Below are 15,844 nucleotides of genomic sequence, written 5' to 3' on the forward strand. Positions count from 1 at the left end.
AAGAAGTTTGGAACCACCAAGAATCTTCCTAGAGCTGGCCGCCCAGCCAAACTGAGCAATCAGGGGAAAAGGGGTTTGTCAAGGAGGTAACCATGGTCACTCTGACAGAGCTCCAGAGTTCCTCTGTGGAGATGGGAGAACCTTCCAGAAGGACAACCATCTCTGCAGCACTCCACCAATCGGGCCTTAACGGTGAGTGGCCAGACGGAAGCCACTCCTCAGTAAAAGGCAGATGACAACCAGCTTGGAGTTTGCTAAAAGGCACCTAAAGACTCAAACAAGATTCTCTGGTCTGATGAAACCAAAATGTAACTCTTTGGCCTGAATGCCAAGCGTCATGTCTGGAGGAAACCTGGCACCATCCCTACAGTGAAGTGTGGTGGTAGCAGCATCATGTTGTGGGGTTTATTTTCAGCGGCAGAGACTGTGAGAGTAGTCAGGATTAAAGGGAAAGATGAACAGAGCAAAGTACAGAGAGATCATTGATGAAAACCTGCTCCAGAGCGCTCAGGACCTCAGACTGGGGCGAAGGTTCACCTTCCAACAGGACAACAACCCTAAGCACACAGCCAAGATAACGCAGGAGTGGCTTCAGGACAAGTCTCTGAATGTCCTTGAGTGGCCCAGCCAGAGCCCGGAATTGAACCCAATCGAACATCTCTGGAGACATGAAAATAGTTGTGCAATGACGCTCCCCATCCAACCTGACAGAGCTTGAGAGGATCTGCAAAGAGGAAGGGGAAAACTACCCAAATATAGGTGTGCCAAGCTTTTAGAGTCATAACCAAGAAGACTCGGGGCTGTAATCGCTGCCAAAGGTGCTTCAACAAAGTACTGAGTAAAGTGTGTGAATACTTAAGTAAATATAATATTTCTGTTTTTTATTTTTAATATTTTAGCAAAAAAAATCTAAAAACCTGTTTTTGCTTTGTCATTATGGGGTATCGTGTGTAGATTGATAAGGGGGAAAAAACAATTGAATACATTTTAGATTAAGGCTGTAACGTAACAAAATGCGGAAAAAGTGAAGGGGTCTGAATACTTTCCAAATGCAGTGTACGTATGAGCTGGTTAAAGACTTAATTTACCAAATACCTGGGGGTGGTGATTGACGATAAGCTGCAGTGGAAAGAGAACACCTCCATGGTTTTTAAAAAGGCTCAACAAAAGCTACTCCTTTTAAGGAAGCTCAGATCCTTTGATGTCTGCTAAAAAATGCTCCAAAGGGTAACATCACTAAGGTGGATGCAAACAGGCTAAACTAAATCATCAAGGAGGCTGGATCTACCATCGGCACCCACCAGGACAAACTAGACCCCATCCTGGATAAGCGGACCCTCAAAACCTCAGGAGTATAGAGGCCAACACTAACTAACCCCTCCACAGTATCAGCCTGGAATATCGCAGTGCGATGGCAGACAGATTTAGTTTATCCAGGTCCAAAACAGAATGTTTTTTTTTTTACCATCTGCTATGAGGCTTTTTAACACGAACAGTTAGTTTTTTTTATCAAATCAAATTGTATTGGTCACATACACATGGTTAGTAGATGTTAATGCAGGTGTAGCAAAATGCTTGTGCTTCTAGTTCCGACAGTGCAGTAATATCAAACAAGTAATCTAACAATTCTCCAACAACTATCTAACACACACAAATCTAAAGGGGTGAATGAGAATATGTACATATAAATATATGGATGAGTGATGGCCCGAGCAGCATAGGCAATGTGTAATAGATGGTATAAAATACAGTACATACATAGTCTATGAGTAATGTAAGATATGTAAACATTATTGATGTGGCATTTTTTAAAGTGGCATTGTTCCATTTATTAAAGTGGCCAGTGATTGGGTCTCAATGTAGGCAGCAGCCTCTCTGAGTTAATGATTGCTATTTAGCAGTCTGATGGCCTTGAGATAGAAGCTGTTTTTCAGTCTCTCAGTCCCAGCTTTAATGCACCTGTACTGACCTCACCTTCTGGATGGTAGAGGTGTGAACAGGCAGTGGCTCGGTTGTTGTCCTTGATGATCTTTTTGGCCTTCCTGTGACATCGGGTGCTGTAGATGTCATGGAGGGCAGGTAGTTTGCCCCCGGTGATGCGTTGTGCAGACCGCACTACCCTCTGGAGAGCCTTACGGTTGAGGTCGGAGCAGTTGCCATACCAGGCTGTGATACAGCCCGACAGGATGCTCTCGATTGTGCAAATCTGTAAAAGTATGTTAGGGTTTTGGGTGACAAGCCAAATTAGGCGCTGTTGCGCCTTCTTCACCACACTGTCTGTGTGGGTGGACCACTTCAGTTTGTCTGTGATGTGTACACCAAGGAACTTAAAACTTTCCACCTTCTCCACTGCTGTCCCTTCGATGTGGATAGGGGGGTGCTCCCTCTGCTGTTTCCTGAAGTCCACGATCATCTCCTTTGTTTTGTTGACGTTGAGTGAGAGGTTGTTATCCTGACACCACACTCTGAGTGCCCTCACCTCCTCCCTGTCTCGTCGTTGTTGGTAATCAAGCCCACTACTGTTGTGTCGTCTGCAAACTTGATGATTGAGTTGGAGGCATGCATGGCCACGCAGTCGTGGATGAAAAGGGAGTACAGGAGGGTCTGAGCACGCAACCTTGTGGGGCCCCAGTGTTGAGGGTCAGTGAAGTGAAGATGTTGTTTCCTACCTTCACCACCTGGGGACGGCCTGTCAGAAAGTCCAGGACCCAATTGCACAGGGCAGGGTTAAGACCCAGGGCCTCCAGCTTGATGATGAGCTTGGAGGATACTATGGTGTTGAACGCTGAGCTGTACTCAATGAACAGCATTCTTACATAGGTATTCCTCTTGTCCAGATGGGATAGGGCAGTGTGCAGTGTGATGGCGATTGCATCGTCTGTGGACCTGTTGGGGCAGTATGCAAACTGAAATGGGTCTAGGGTGGCCGGTAAGACGGAGGTGATATGATCCTTGACTAGTCTCTCAAAGCACTTCATGATGACAGAAGTAAGTGCTACGTGGCGGTAGTCATTTAGTTCAGTTACCTTTGCCTTCTTGGGTACAGGAACAATGGTGGCCATCTTGAAGCATATGGGGACAGCAGACTGGGGTAAGGAACGATTGAATATGTCCGTAAACACACCAGACAGCTGGTCTGCGCATGCTCTGAGGACGCAGCTAGGGATGTCGTCTGGGCCAGCAGCCTTGTGAGGGTTAACACGTTTAAATGTTTTACTCAAGTCGGCCATGGAGAAGAAGGGAGAGGGGGGCGCAGTCCTTGTTAGCGGTACGTGACGGTGGCACTGTATTATCCTCAAAGCGGGTAAAGAAGGTGTTTAAATTGCCTGGAAGCGTGACGTGGCTTGTTTTCTTTTTGTAGTCCATGATTTCCTGTAGACCCTGCCACATATGTCTTGTGTCTGAGCCATTGAATTGCGACTCCACTTTGTCCCTGTACCAGCATTTCGCTTGTTTGAGTGCCTTGCGGAGGGAACTACACTGTTTATATTCAGCCATATTCCCAGACCTCTTTCCATGGTTAAATGCGGTGGTTCGGACTTTCAGTTTTACGCGAATGCCGCCATCCATCCACGGTTTCTGGTTAGGGTAGGTTTTAACAGTCACAGTGGTGTCACGACTTCCGCCGAAGTCGGCCCCTCTCCATGTTCGGGCGGCGTTCGGCGTCACCGGCTTACTAGTCACCACCGATCTATGTTTCCCTGTTCATTTTGTTTTGTCTTAATTATACACACCTGTTTTCAATTCCCTGATTATTGTTCCTTATTTAACCCTCTGTCTTCCCTTTCTGTCTTGTCCGTGATTGTTCATGTTTAGTGGTTGTTGGAGGTGTTTCTCCCAACCGTGTTATTTTGCTGTGGGAGAATTTTTGATTGTGGTTTTTGAGTAAACACGTTTGTTTGCACTTATCCCTGTTTCCTGCGCCTGACTCCGCTACTTCTCCAAACGAAAGCGTTACAGAATCACGGACCTTTTTAATGGAGTCAGCAGGAGCAACCAGCCCTCCTATCCCAGTAGAGGAGCGCGTCCAGCAGCACGCGAACATGTTACAGAGTCTCGGGACAGCCATGGATCGCATGCTGCAGACCATGGAAAGATGGGAGAGAAGAGGATTTCCCTTCGACCCAGCCACACCACCGCCACCCGCACCTCTACCTACACCCATGCCCACCCATCCGTCGTCAGGATCCAGTGGGATTCGGCTCTCGCTCCCAGGAGCGTATGACGGAACAGCTGCCGGGTGCCAGGGGTTCCTACTCCAGCTGGAGCTCTACCTGGCATCTGTCCAGCTGGCCCCTTCGGGACGCGAGAGAGTGAGCGCCCTCATCTCCTGTCTGACTGGTAAAACCCTGGAGTGGGCCAACGCCATCTGGGGAAGGGAAGGCCTGACTCTGGATGACTACGAGGACTTCTCCCGCCGCTTTCGGGCAGTATTTGATCATCCACCTGAAGGGAGAGCGGCGGGGGAGCGCTTGTTCCATTTAAGACAGGGGATGAGGAGCGCTCAGGAGTTTGCGCTGGACTTTAGAACTCTGGCGGCGGGCGCAGGATGGAATGAGCGGGCCCTGATCGACCACTACAGGTGTAGTTTGCGAGAGGACGTTCGTAGGGAGCTAGCCTGCAGGGACACCACCCTCAACCTGGACCAGCTGGTGGACTTATCTATCCGGCTGGATAACCTGTTGGCCTCCCGCGGACGTCCGGATCGGGGTCCGTTAGTTCCATCCCCCAAGCCCCTTAGACCCAACACCTATGGAGTTGGGAGGGGCTGCGACGAGGGGGACCGAAGGGGGGACCATTCCCTGCACTAGCTGTGGCCGCAGAGGGCACACTGCTGGTCGGTGCTGGGGAGGTTCTCCAGGAAGTTCTCCAGGAAGTCAAGGTGGCAGGCGGAACACTGGTGGTTCATCTCAGGTGAGTAGGCACACGACTCACCAAGACCCCCCTGTTGCTCACATGTGGTTATAGGATTTCCGGGGTTTTCCCAGCATTCCCAGCATAAGGCGCTAGTAGATTCAGGCGCAGCTGGGAACTTTATTGATCGTTCCTTGGCCCATAGATTAGGGATTCCTATTGTTCCCGTTGATGTTCCCTTCCCTGTACATGCCCTAGATAGTCGTCCTTTAGGGTCGGGGCTAATTAGGGAGGTCACAGCTCCCATTGCTATGGTAACGCAGGGGAGTCATGAGGAGAGAATTAGTCTCTTTCTGATCGACTCTCCTGCGTTTCCTGTTGTGTTGGGTCTTCCCTGGTTGGCTTCTCATGATCCTACTAGTTCGTGGCAACAGAGGGCTCTCAAGGGATGGTCCTGTCAGTGTTCAGGGAGGTGTGTAGGTGTTTCCTTAGGTGCCACTACGGTGGAAAGTCCAAACCAGGTTTCCACCATGCACATTCCCACCGAATACGCCGATTTGGCAATCGCCTTCTGTAAAAAGAAAGCGACTCAATTACCACCCCATCGACCGGGGGATTGTGCGATAAATCTCCGGGTGGGCGCTGCACTTCCCAGGAGTCACATGTATCCTCTGTCACGGGGGGAGACGGCGGCTATGGAGACATATGTCACCGAATCTCTGGGACAAGGATACATTCGGCCTTCCACTTCACCTGTCTCCTCGAGTTTCTTTTTTGTGAAGAAGAAGGATGGAGGTTTATGCCCGTGCATTGACTATCGAGGTTTGAACCAGATTACGGTAAAATACAGTCACCTGCTGCCTCTCATCGCTAGTATGACAGAGTCATTGCACGGGGCGCGCTTCTTCACAAAATTGGACCTCAGGAGCGCGTACAACCTGGTGCGTATCCGGGGAGGGGATGAGTGGAAGACGGCATTTAGCACCACTTCTGGGCACTATGAGTACCTCGTCATGCCGTATGGGTTAATGAATGCTCCATCCGTCTTCCAATCCTTTGTGGATGAGATCTTCAGGGACCTGCACGGGCGGGTGTAGTGGTGTATATAGATGACATTCTAATATACTCCACTACCCGCGCTGAACATGTGTCCCTTGTACGCATGGTGCTTGGTCGACTGTTGGAGCATGACATTTACGTCAAGGCGGAGAAATGTCTGTTCTTTTAACAGTCCGTCTCCTTCCTAGGGTACCGTTTTTCCGCGTCAGGGGTGGAGATGGAGAATGACCGCATTTCAGCCGTGCGTAATTGGCCGACTCCAACCACGGTAAAGGAAAGCGTTACAAGTGGGTACAACATCTCCAATGAACTTCCTTATAAACTCACTCACCGAGTCAGCGTATAGATCCATGTTGTTCTCTGAGGCTGACCGGAACATATCCCAGTCCGCGTGATCAAAACAATCTTGAAGCGTGGATTCCGATTGGTCAGACCAGCGTTGAATGGTTTCAGTCACTGGTACATCCTGTTTGAGTTTCTGCCTATGAGACGGTAGGAGCACGATGGCGTCGTGGTCGGATTTGCCGAAGGGAGGGCAGGGGAGGGCTTTGTATACATCGCGGAAGTTAGAGTAGCAGTGATCGAGTGTATTACCCCTGCGAGTACTGCAATCAATATTCTGATAGAATTTAGGTAGCCTTGTTCTCAAATTTGCTTTGATAAAATCCCCAGCTACAGTAAATGCAGCCTTAGGATATATGGCTTGAGGGGGAATGTACATAGCTGTAACGATAACAATTCTCTTGTGAGGTATTATGGCTGGCATTTGATCATAAGGAATTGTAGGTCGGGTGAGCAGAAAGACTTGAGTTCCTGTATGCTGTTATGATTACACCACGAGTCATTAATCATAAAGCATACACACCCGCTGTCAGCGTGATGCATGGAGAAGCCCGGTGGCTGAACCGATTCTGACAACATATCCCAAGAGAGCCATGTTTCCGTGAAACAGAGAATGTTACAATCTCTGATGTCTCTCTGGAAAGCAACCCTTGCTCGAATTTCGTCTACCTTGTTGTCAAGAGACTGGACATTGACGAGTAGTATACTCGGGAGCGGTGGGCGATATGCACGTCTATGGAGCCTGACCAGGATGCCACTCCGTCTTCCCCTTCTGCAGCGCCGTTGTTTTGAGTCGGCTTCTGAGATCCATTGTCCTTGGTGGTGGTTCAAACAGAGGATTCGCTTCGGGAAAGTCGTATTCCTGGTCGTAATGTTGGTAAGTTGACGTCGCTCTTATATCCAATAGTTCTTCCCAGCTGTATGTAATAAGACTTAAGAATTCCTGGGGTAGCCATTTTTTAGATGATGATGCTGCTTTTAGTGTCTGTGTGTCCTTGTTGTGATTTTTTATGGCGTATTTATTGGTAATGTATGTATTGGCTGGTGCAATAAAATGTCCCCTCTTATTTTATGATACAGTTCACACGTAGAAACTCCAAATGACAAATAACCAAGCAGATTGCAGATCATGTGAAGGAAAATAAACAAAATCTCATCATCAACAGAGGGAAGGAGGGATACAGACGATAGAAATAGAGGGAGGAAGGAAAATGATTCACTGCAAAGCAACCAACTCAGAGATCCAGACAATCCAGGCCCAGACAATGCTATACTATGACCGTGCAACAGCTTGGCGGAGCTGAGGTGCTGCAGTCTACCCAGCACATATTGCCCAGCAGCGACATGAGATCCAATCCCACCCAAGACATTTTCTGACTTTCTCCCAACTACATCGACACCCCTATATCTACCTACCATCAATAGTGTCTAAATAAAAGAGAAAATCCAAAGTAGGATGACTCTACTACACATTGTACTGTAGCTCAGAGTGAAACGTACAGGGAAACATGCACTCTCGATTCTCCTTGGCCCAGGCCCTCCCTCCATAAAAGGCTTTATTAAGTTTGGTCAGACGGAGACGGCTTGTAAACACACAGAACACGAGAGAGAGAGAGAGAGAGAGAGAGAGAGAGAGAGAGAGAGAGAGAGAAGAGAGAGAGAAAGAGAGACAGAGAGACAGAGAGAGAGAGAGAGAGAGAGAGAGAGAGAGAGAGAGAGAGAGAGACAGATTGTAAACAGAAAAGAAGGATGTGGGACAGTGCGTTTCTTTCTTTCCCAGGCACTTTCCAATAACCACATAGTCAACCCAGTGGAAAGATACGACTGGACAACAAACTAAAAGAGTGAGAGAAAGGAGGGACAACCGAACACGATCAGCGAGTGGCTATCTAGCACAATCCCTCACACACTGCTTCAATTAGTTAGACCTGAGTTAGACCCCTGTCAAGACTCCTCAACACACACATGCGCACACAGAGCCCGACAGAATGCTATTGAAAGAAGAAAGGAAAGGGGGTCAATTGACTGTTAAAACCGTCATGACCGGGTCAGGTCAATCGTGTCTCCGCAAATTACAGTCCTCAATGTCTGGGTATTTGGACTCCATTCACCTCTGTCGTAACAAGTTACATTTAAGAGCCATGTTAGTCAAACAGATCCAGATCTCTGCGGGTATTCCTCTATGAACCAGACACTTTATGGATTAGGTGAAATTATAATCTTTGGATTATTTTCTTTTGTTTTGAATGATATTTGAGTACAATAGAGAGGGCACAGTGATGACGAGGAAGACCGCGAAATTGGGGACAGCTAGGGCATTGACAGGCACACCTGCCACTCTCTGGCGGACGGTTGGCCAGCGACACGACAGCGTTGGTGTACGTGAGACACAACCTCCCCACAATGGGGAAAAAGAAAGATGGAGGGATGAACTAATCTAAAGCAGATGGCAGACTGTAGAGAGAGAGAAACAAAATAAGAGTGAGAGAGGGGGAAGAAAAGAGGGGGGGAAATATTATCAGTTTAGAATCATGCTCACCTTCCTGCCCATTAAGCAAGCAAGTCGGAATTGTTGTCTTGGCAACCCCCTCTCCCCGAACTGCCATGACAACCGTATACACCTGCGGTTGCTATAGTGACAGTTGCTAAGCTAGCTAACCAACCAGAAGAAGGCTAAATAGAACAGCTGGGCTGAAAATGCCCTCTTTTCTCTTTTATCACCCACCACTCGAAAAGAGAGGGGCACAAGGGGTGCCCTCAGACAGGAGGTACCCTGACCCCACGCCCCAACACACACACTGCCCATCTATCATGGTGATAGGATGTGAAGTGACAGAGAGACGCGGAGAGGGAAGGGCATTAGTGTGGTTGGGCTAGCAGGGTGAAAGGATAGTGGGAGATCCCCTTTGTAGTTCCATTGTAGCTGGGTCCATGTTACACAATGGGGCAGTCCATTCACACACAGGGGCATCAGGGGATGGGCCAAAGACCTTTATAGAGAAAGTATCTAAGCTCGAGAGTATCTAAGCTCGGATACAAGAATGACTGGAATGCCACAGTTGATAGGAAATGGTGCTATAAAGTAGCGTCAAATCGAATGGTAGAGAGTAGTATCAAGTAGTATAGTTTCAAATAGTATCAGACCTGTGTTACGGATATTACTGAGTGTCTGTGTGCACACATTAATGTCTAGGCTTCTAGAACTAAACCTCTCAACAACTCCATCTGTTTCTATATCTCCTACATCCAGCACTCTCGTTCAACCCATCTCAATATCTCACTCCATCTCTAATAATCTCTCTCTTTGTCCCAACTGGCACCCTATTCCCTATATAGTGCACTACTTTTGACCAAAGATCCATGGGCCCTGGTCAAAAGTAGTGTGCTAAATAGGGAATCGGTTGCGATTTGGGAGACAGACTATGTGTTATGCCTGCAGTCTGCTCTCTACTTCCATTCTGATGGTGGATGGATTTCCTCATGTGGGTAAACACTGAAGCTCTCAGAGAGGTCAGATGTCAAAGGCCAATCTGAGACCCAGGGACATTGGCAGACAGCTCCTAACTAGATCCATACACACTCACTGGAATGGAATACTGCTCTGAACTTTGACCTCACGATCAATGCAGCGCACTTGATGCTTCCCCTCCATGACAGACAGAGGAGTGTAGAAATAGAGCTGGTAGACTGGACAATCCTGACAGGTCTAACTGACTAACTAACATGTGTTACAGACTCTCACCACTAGGGGGAGAGACTGGTTATAGGGTAATCTGATCCTACAGTCGTGGCCAAAAGTTTTGAGAATGACACAAATATGAATTTTCAAAGTCTGCTGCCTCAGACTACTGCCTTTGCATATACTCCAGAATGTTATGAAGAGTGATCAGATGAATTGCAATTAATTGCAAAGTCCCTCTTTGCCATGCAAATGAACTGAATCCCCCAAAAACATTTCCACTGCATTTCAGCCCTGCCACAAAAGGACCAGCTGACATCATGTCAGTGATTCTCTCGTTAACACACGTGTGAGTGTTGACGAGGACAAGGCTGGAGATCACTCTGTCATGCTGATTGAGTTCGAATAACAAACTGGAAGCTTCAAAAGGAGGGTGGTGCTTGGAATCATTGTTCTTCCTCTGTCAATCATGGTTAACGGCAAGGAAACATGTGCCATCATCATTGCTTTGCACAAAAAGGGCTTCACAGGCAAGGATATTGTTGCCAGTAAGATTGCACCTAAATCAACCATATATCAGATCATCAAGAACTTCAAGGAGAGCGGTTCAATTGTTGTGAAGAAGGCTTCAGGGCGCCCAAGAAAGTCCAGCAAGCACCAGGACCGTCTCCTAAAGTTGATTCAGCTGCGGGATTGGGGCACCACCAGTACAGAGCTTGCTCAGGAATGGCAGCAGGCAGGTGTGAGAGATCATCTGCACGCACAGTGAGGCGAAGACTTTTGGAGGATGGCCTGAAGGGCAGCAAAGAAGCCACTTCTCTCCAGGAAAAACATCAGGGACAGACTGATATTCTGCTAAAGGTAGAGGGATTGGACTGCTGAGGACTGGGGTAAAGTCATTTTCTCTGATTAATCCCTTTTCTGATTGTTCGAGGCATCCGGAAAAAAGCTTGTCCAGAGAAGACAAGGTGAGCGCTACCATCAGTCTTGTGTCATGCCAACAGTAAAGCATCCTGAAACCATTCATGTGTGGGGTTGCTTCTCAGCCAAGGGAGTGGGCTCGCTCACAATTTTGCCTAAGAACACAGCCATGAATAAAGAATGGTACCTCCGAGAGCAACTTCTCCCAACCATCCAGGAACAGTTTGGTGACGAACAATGCCTTTTCCAGCATGATGGAGCACCTTGCCATAAGACAAAAGTGATAACTAAGTGGCTCGGGGAACAAAACATCGATATTTTGAGTCCATGGCCAGGAAACTCCCCAGACCCTAATCCCATTGAGAACTTGTGGTCAATCCTCAAGAGGCGGGTGGACAAACAAAAACCCACAAATTCTGACAAACTCCAAGCATTGATTATGCAAGAATGGGCTGCCATCAGTCAGGATGTGGCCCAGAAGTTAATTGACAGCATGGCAGGGTGGATTGCAGAGGTCTTGAAAAAGAAGGGTCAACACTGCAAATATTGACTCTTTGCATCAACTTCATGTAATTGTCAATAAAAGCCTTTGACGCTTGTAATTATACTTCATTATTCCATAGTAACATCTGACAAACATATCTAAAGACACTGAAGCAGCAAACTTTGTGGAAATTAATATTTGTGTCATTCTCAAAACCTTTGGCCACGACTGTAGATCTGTGGTTGAGGGTAATTTCACTTTCAGTACTATTGAGGTATGGTGGGAGATGCTTTATATATTTACATTTTACATTTTAGTCATTTAGCAGATGCTCTTATCCAGAGCGATTTACAGTAGTGAATGCATACATTTAATTTCATGCATTTTTTTGTACTGGCCCCCCGTGGGAATAGAACCCACAACCCTGGCGTTGCACACACCATGCTGGCGTTGCTGTGGTTACACACGACAACCCTCAGTTCACACCATAGACTTCAATGTAACACATTTACCTTCAGCATTCAGCTTTCACGTCCATCCTCTATACAAGACTGGAGCTTTCACCAGCATGGGAATTCTCTATTTTATCTAACCTATGTATTCATATTTTGACCAAGAAAACACATTCTATTTACAAGCAAATCATGAAAATGAAGGGGAAGAGTTGCAGGAGAAAGGAACGGTATATTAATAATTGTACATTTGACTGTTGTTGGTGTACAGTAACGTCAATGCACTGACCTATAGACCGTCATCATGAGGACCTTGGCCTCATTCACGTCAAGAATACCACGGCTTTTAATCGACAACGACCGGCACAACAACAGAGTCAGAGAGCGTCACAAACTCTTTTATGGACCTTTAGGGTAGGCTGTAGAGGAGGCACTTTCCCTAGTACCTAACACAATACAGTCAATACAGACTCGCCTAGTGCCTCATTCCCAGAAATCACAGATTACTCATAGAAACAAACTGCTGACTGGCCTTGTATTGAAAAGCCCTGTCTCTGTCCTTTAGAATGTCTCTATCTATTGGTATGGAGAAGAGAGAGACGAGGAGAGGAAAAGAGGAGAGGAAAAAGGAGAGGAAAGGAGAAGCTGGTCCAGGCAGGGGAGTGCTGTGGGTCTTTGTGTCAACACAATAACCTGGATGGAGTGAGAGAGTAAATACAGAGAGAGGGACGGAGGGGTGGAGGGAGAGATAGAGGGCTGGAGGAGTTTGTAAACTGTGGTCTATGCTACGCTCCAGTTGGTCTTTACATCAAGGGAGGACGTTTTTTTTACTCACAAAGACAAGCAGTGGCAAACACAGACAGAGCAGACAGACAGACAGGCAGTCAGGCACTTTCTTAGGAAGAGAATTGACTTCCTAGGTAACGACACTATCAAGAGAGTCACAAACACAAATATGTAAAGCAAACAAACGCTCACATGCACAGAATGCCACATTAACCATTAATTTCCTGCAGTCAAATGACCAAATCTCCCTCTAGAGGCCTCATGGGTGGAATGTTATTAAAAAAATTCACAATTACATAATTTTTGCAGAAAATACAAGGTTTTTATGTATTTTTTTACCCCCAATTTCATGGTATCCAATTACAGTCTTGTCTCATTGCTGCAACTCCCGTACGGACTCGGGAAGGCCAAGAGCCGTGCGTCCTCTGAAACACAACCCAGCCAAGCCGCGCTGCTTCAAGACACAATGCCCACTAAACCCAGAAGCCAGCCACACCAATGTGTCAGAGGAAACACCGTACACCTAGCGACCGTGTCTGCGTGCACTGTGCCCAGCACGCCACAGGAGTCGCTAGTGCGCAATGTGACAAGGACCTCCAAACCCTCCCGTAACCCAGACGGCGCTGAGCCAATTGTGCACCGGCCCATGGGTCTCCCGGTCGCGGCCGGCTGCGACAGAGCCTGGACTCGAACCCAGAATCTCTAGTGGCACAGCTAGCACTGCGGTGCAGTGTCTTAGACCACTGCGCCACTCGGGAGGCCTCAGGGTTTCTATGTCATATTTCAGTCTTCTGCAATATTGGGATTCAAACTCAAAATGTAATACATTCCAACTCGACATCTGACACGCTACAGGTGTCCTCTTTTTTTAAGCCCATAACCATGTGTGTGAGGTGTATACTTTTGTTTCAAAGTAGATTTCTTTAAAACTACCAAGAAAACACTCTGTGTGACCCTGATTTAACCCACTGCAGTAACTGTAACTGTTTAGCCCACTGTAATGCAACAGAATTACTATATACAGTAGTACTGATTGTGGCCATGTATAGAGTGAAAGAATAGACATGTATAAATAAAGAGGATGTCTTGAAGCCTGTTCAATTATTTCATCTTAGTACATCACACAAAAGCACTTCCTTGAAGAACACAGCGACTCTCTGGAGTACACACACACACACACACCCACACACACACACACACAAACAAACAGCTTTAATATCACATTTCACTGCTCGGGCCGATTAGGAGGCGAAACATGATGATTCTTTAATGGTTACTGAGTGAACATCACAAATACAAAATTAACAGAATAGTCTTTAATTCATTGGAGGTTTGACTAAATTTATCATGTCTTCTCCAATTCCCCTGATCCTTACTTTAGGTAAGGCTTCTGAAGAGGAGTGCTCAAGCAATTTTTCCTAACCAAGACATGGTGAATTTGGGGGACAGTCAAAGCGGGACTCGAACCTGCAACCTTTCTATACCAAAGCCATTGTAGCCATTTAGCGGTCCATACACACACACACACACTACAAAAAAACACATCTCTCATATCCAGGAAAAAGGAGAATATATTTGTGGGAGCAGCAGACAGATTCAGACATGTAGATGTTGAAGCGTTCAAAATAGGCCATCCATGTTGTTGCCAGGTAACAGAGTGTGTTTATCACTAATGGAATGGCTTCTCCTGGGTCAGAGCAGGGATGTGTGTGTGTGTGTGTGTGTGTGTGTGTGTGTGTGTGTGTGTGTGTGTGTGTGTGTGGTCACAAATTATACGGTCAAACACAGTGTGCTCAGAGACATTGTGGTCAGGAATCAGGGTGTTTGAGGTCAGAGTGAAGAGGTTGTAGTTGAGGATGTTATGGTTGATACATGTGACCTGGCTCTCCTCTTCTCTCCTCTCCCTCCTCTCCCCTCCCCCTCCTGATTACAGAAGCATCCCAAATACTCCATCCAGACTGACTTGAGGTGCAGACACCTCTCCTCTCACTCCAATTTCTCTTTCTTTTTCCCCCCCACCAAGTGATGATAAACTGTGTTCGAGTCGTTCTATTATTCACTAAGTGTTACAACCCGGCTTCCAGCTAACAAGGCGACATCTGACTGAAGCTGCCTTTTAGCGCTGTGTTCAAGAGAATAAAATTAGCAACACTTCACATTAAAGGCACACCAACAGCTCTCCACACAGGCAGCCTTCTAAGAGCTACATTCAGGAACACCACACGTATTCAACAGAGTAAACACACACACAGTCACTCAGAACTACTGCTGTCACTGACACACACAGAGAGAGAGAGAGAGAGAGAGAGAGAGAGAGAGAGAGAGAGACAGAGACGCAGACAAACAGACAGAAGAAACGTATGTTTCCCATGCCAATAAAGCCCTTTGAATTGAGAGAGAGAGAGAGAGACATATGTACAGTGGGGGGAAAAAGTATTTGATCCCCTGCTGATTTTGTACGTTTGCCCACTGACAAAGAAATGATCCGTCTATAATTTTAATGGTAGGTTTATTTGAACAGTGAGAGACAGAATAACAACAAAAAAATCCAGAAAAATGCATGTCAAAAATGTTATAAAATGATTTGCATTTTAATGAGGGAAATAAGTATTTGACCCCTCTGCAAAACATGACTTAGTACTTGGTGGCAAAACCCTTGTTAGCAATCACAGAGGTCAGACGTTTCTTGTAGTTGGCCACCAGGTTTGCACACATCTCAGGAGGGATTTTGTCCCACTCCTCTTTGCAGATCTTCTCCAAGTCATTAAGGTTTTGAGGCTGACGTTTGGCAACTCGAACCTTCAGCTCCCTCCACAGATTTTCTATGGGATTAAGGTCTGGAGACTGGCTACGCCACTCCAGGACCTTAATGTGCTTCTTCTTGAGCCACTCCTTTGTTGCCTTGGCCGTGTGTTTTGGGTCATTGTCATGCCGGAATACCCATCCACGACCCATTTTCAATGCCCTGGCTGAAGGAAGTTCTCACCCAAGATTTGACGGTACATGGCCCCGTCCATCTCCATGTTTGACGGTGGAGATGGTGTTCTTGGGGTCATAGGCAGCATTCCTCCTCCTCCAAACACGGCGAGTTGATGTCAAAGAGCTCCATTTTGGTCTCATCTGACCACAACACTTTCACCAGTTGTCCTCTGAGTCATTCAGATGTTCATTGGCAAACTTCAGATGGGCATGTATATGTATTCTTGAGCAAGGGGACCTTGCAGGCGCTGCAGGATTTCAGTCCTTCACGGCGTTGTGTGTTACCAA

General features: G+C 46.9%; 1 protein-coding gene across 4 annotated transcripts in view; it reads right to left on the minus strand.

Annotated features, from left to right (window-relative positions):
• Positions 1-15,844, minus strand: part of foxn3 (forkhead box N3) — a 119,403-nt gene that overhangs the window by 6,945 nt on the left and 96,614 nt on the right. The gene's annotated exons all lie outside the window — the stretch shown is intronic.

This window comes from Salmo trutta, chromosome 33 (genome assembly GCF_901001165.1).
Source record: "Salmo trutta chromosome 33, fSalTru1.1, whole genome shotgun sequence".
In the NCBI taxonomy this organism is placed as follows: Eukaryota; Metazoa; Chordata; class Actinopteri; order Salmoniformes; family Salmonidae; genus Salmo; species Salmo trutta.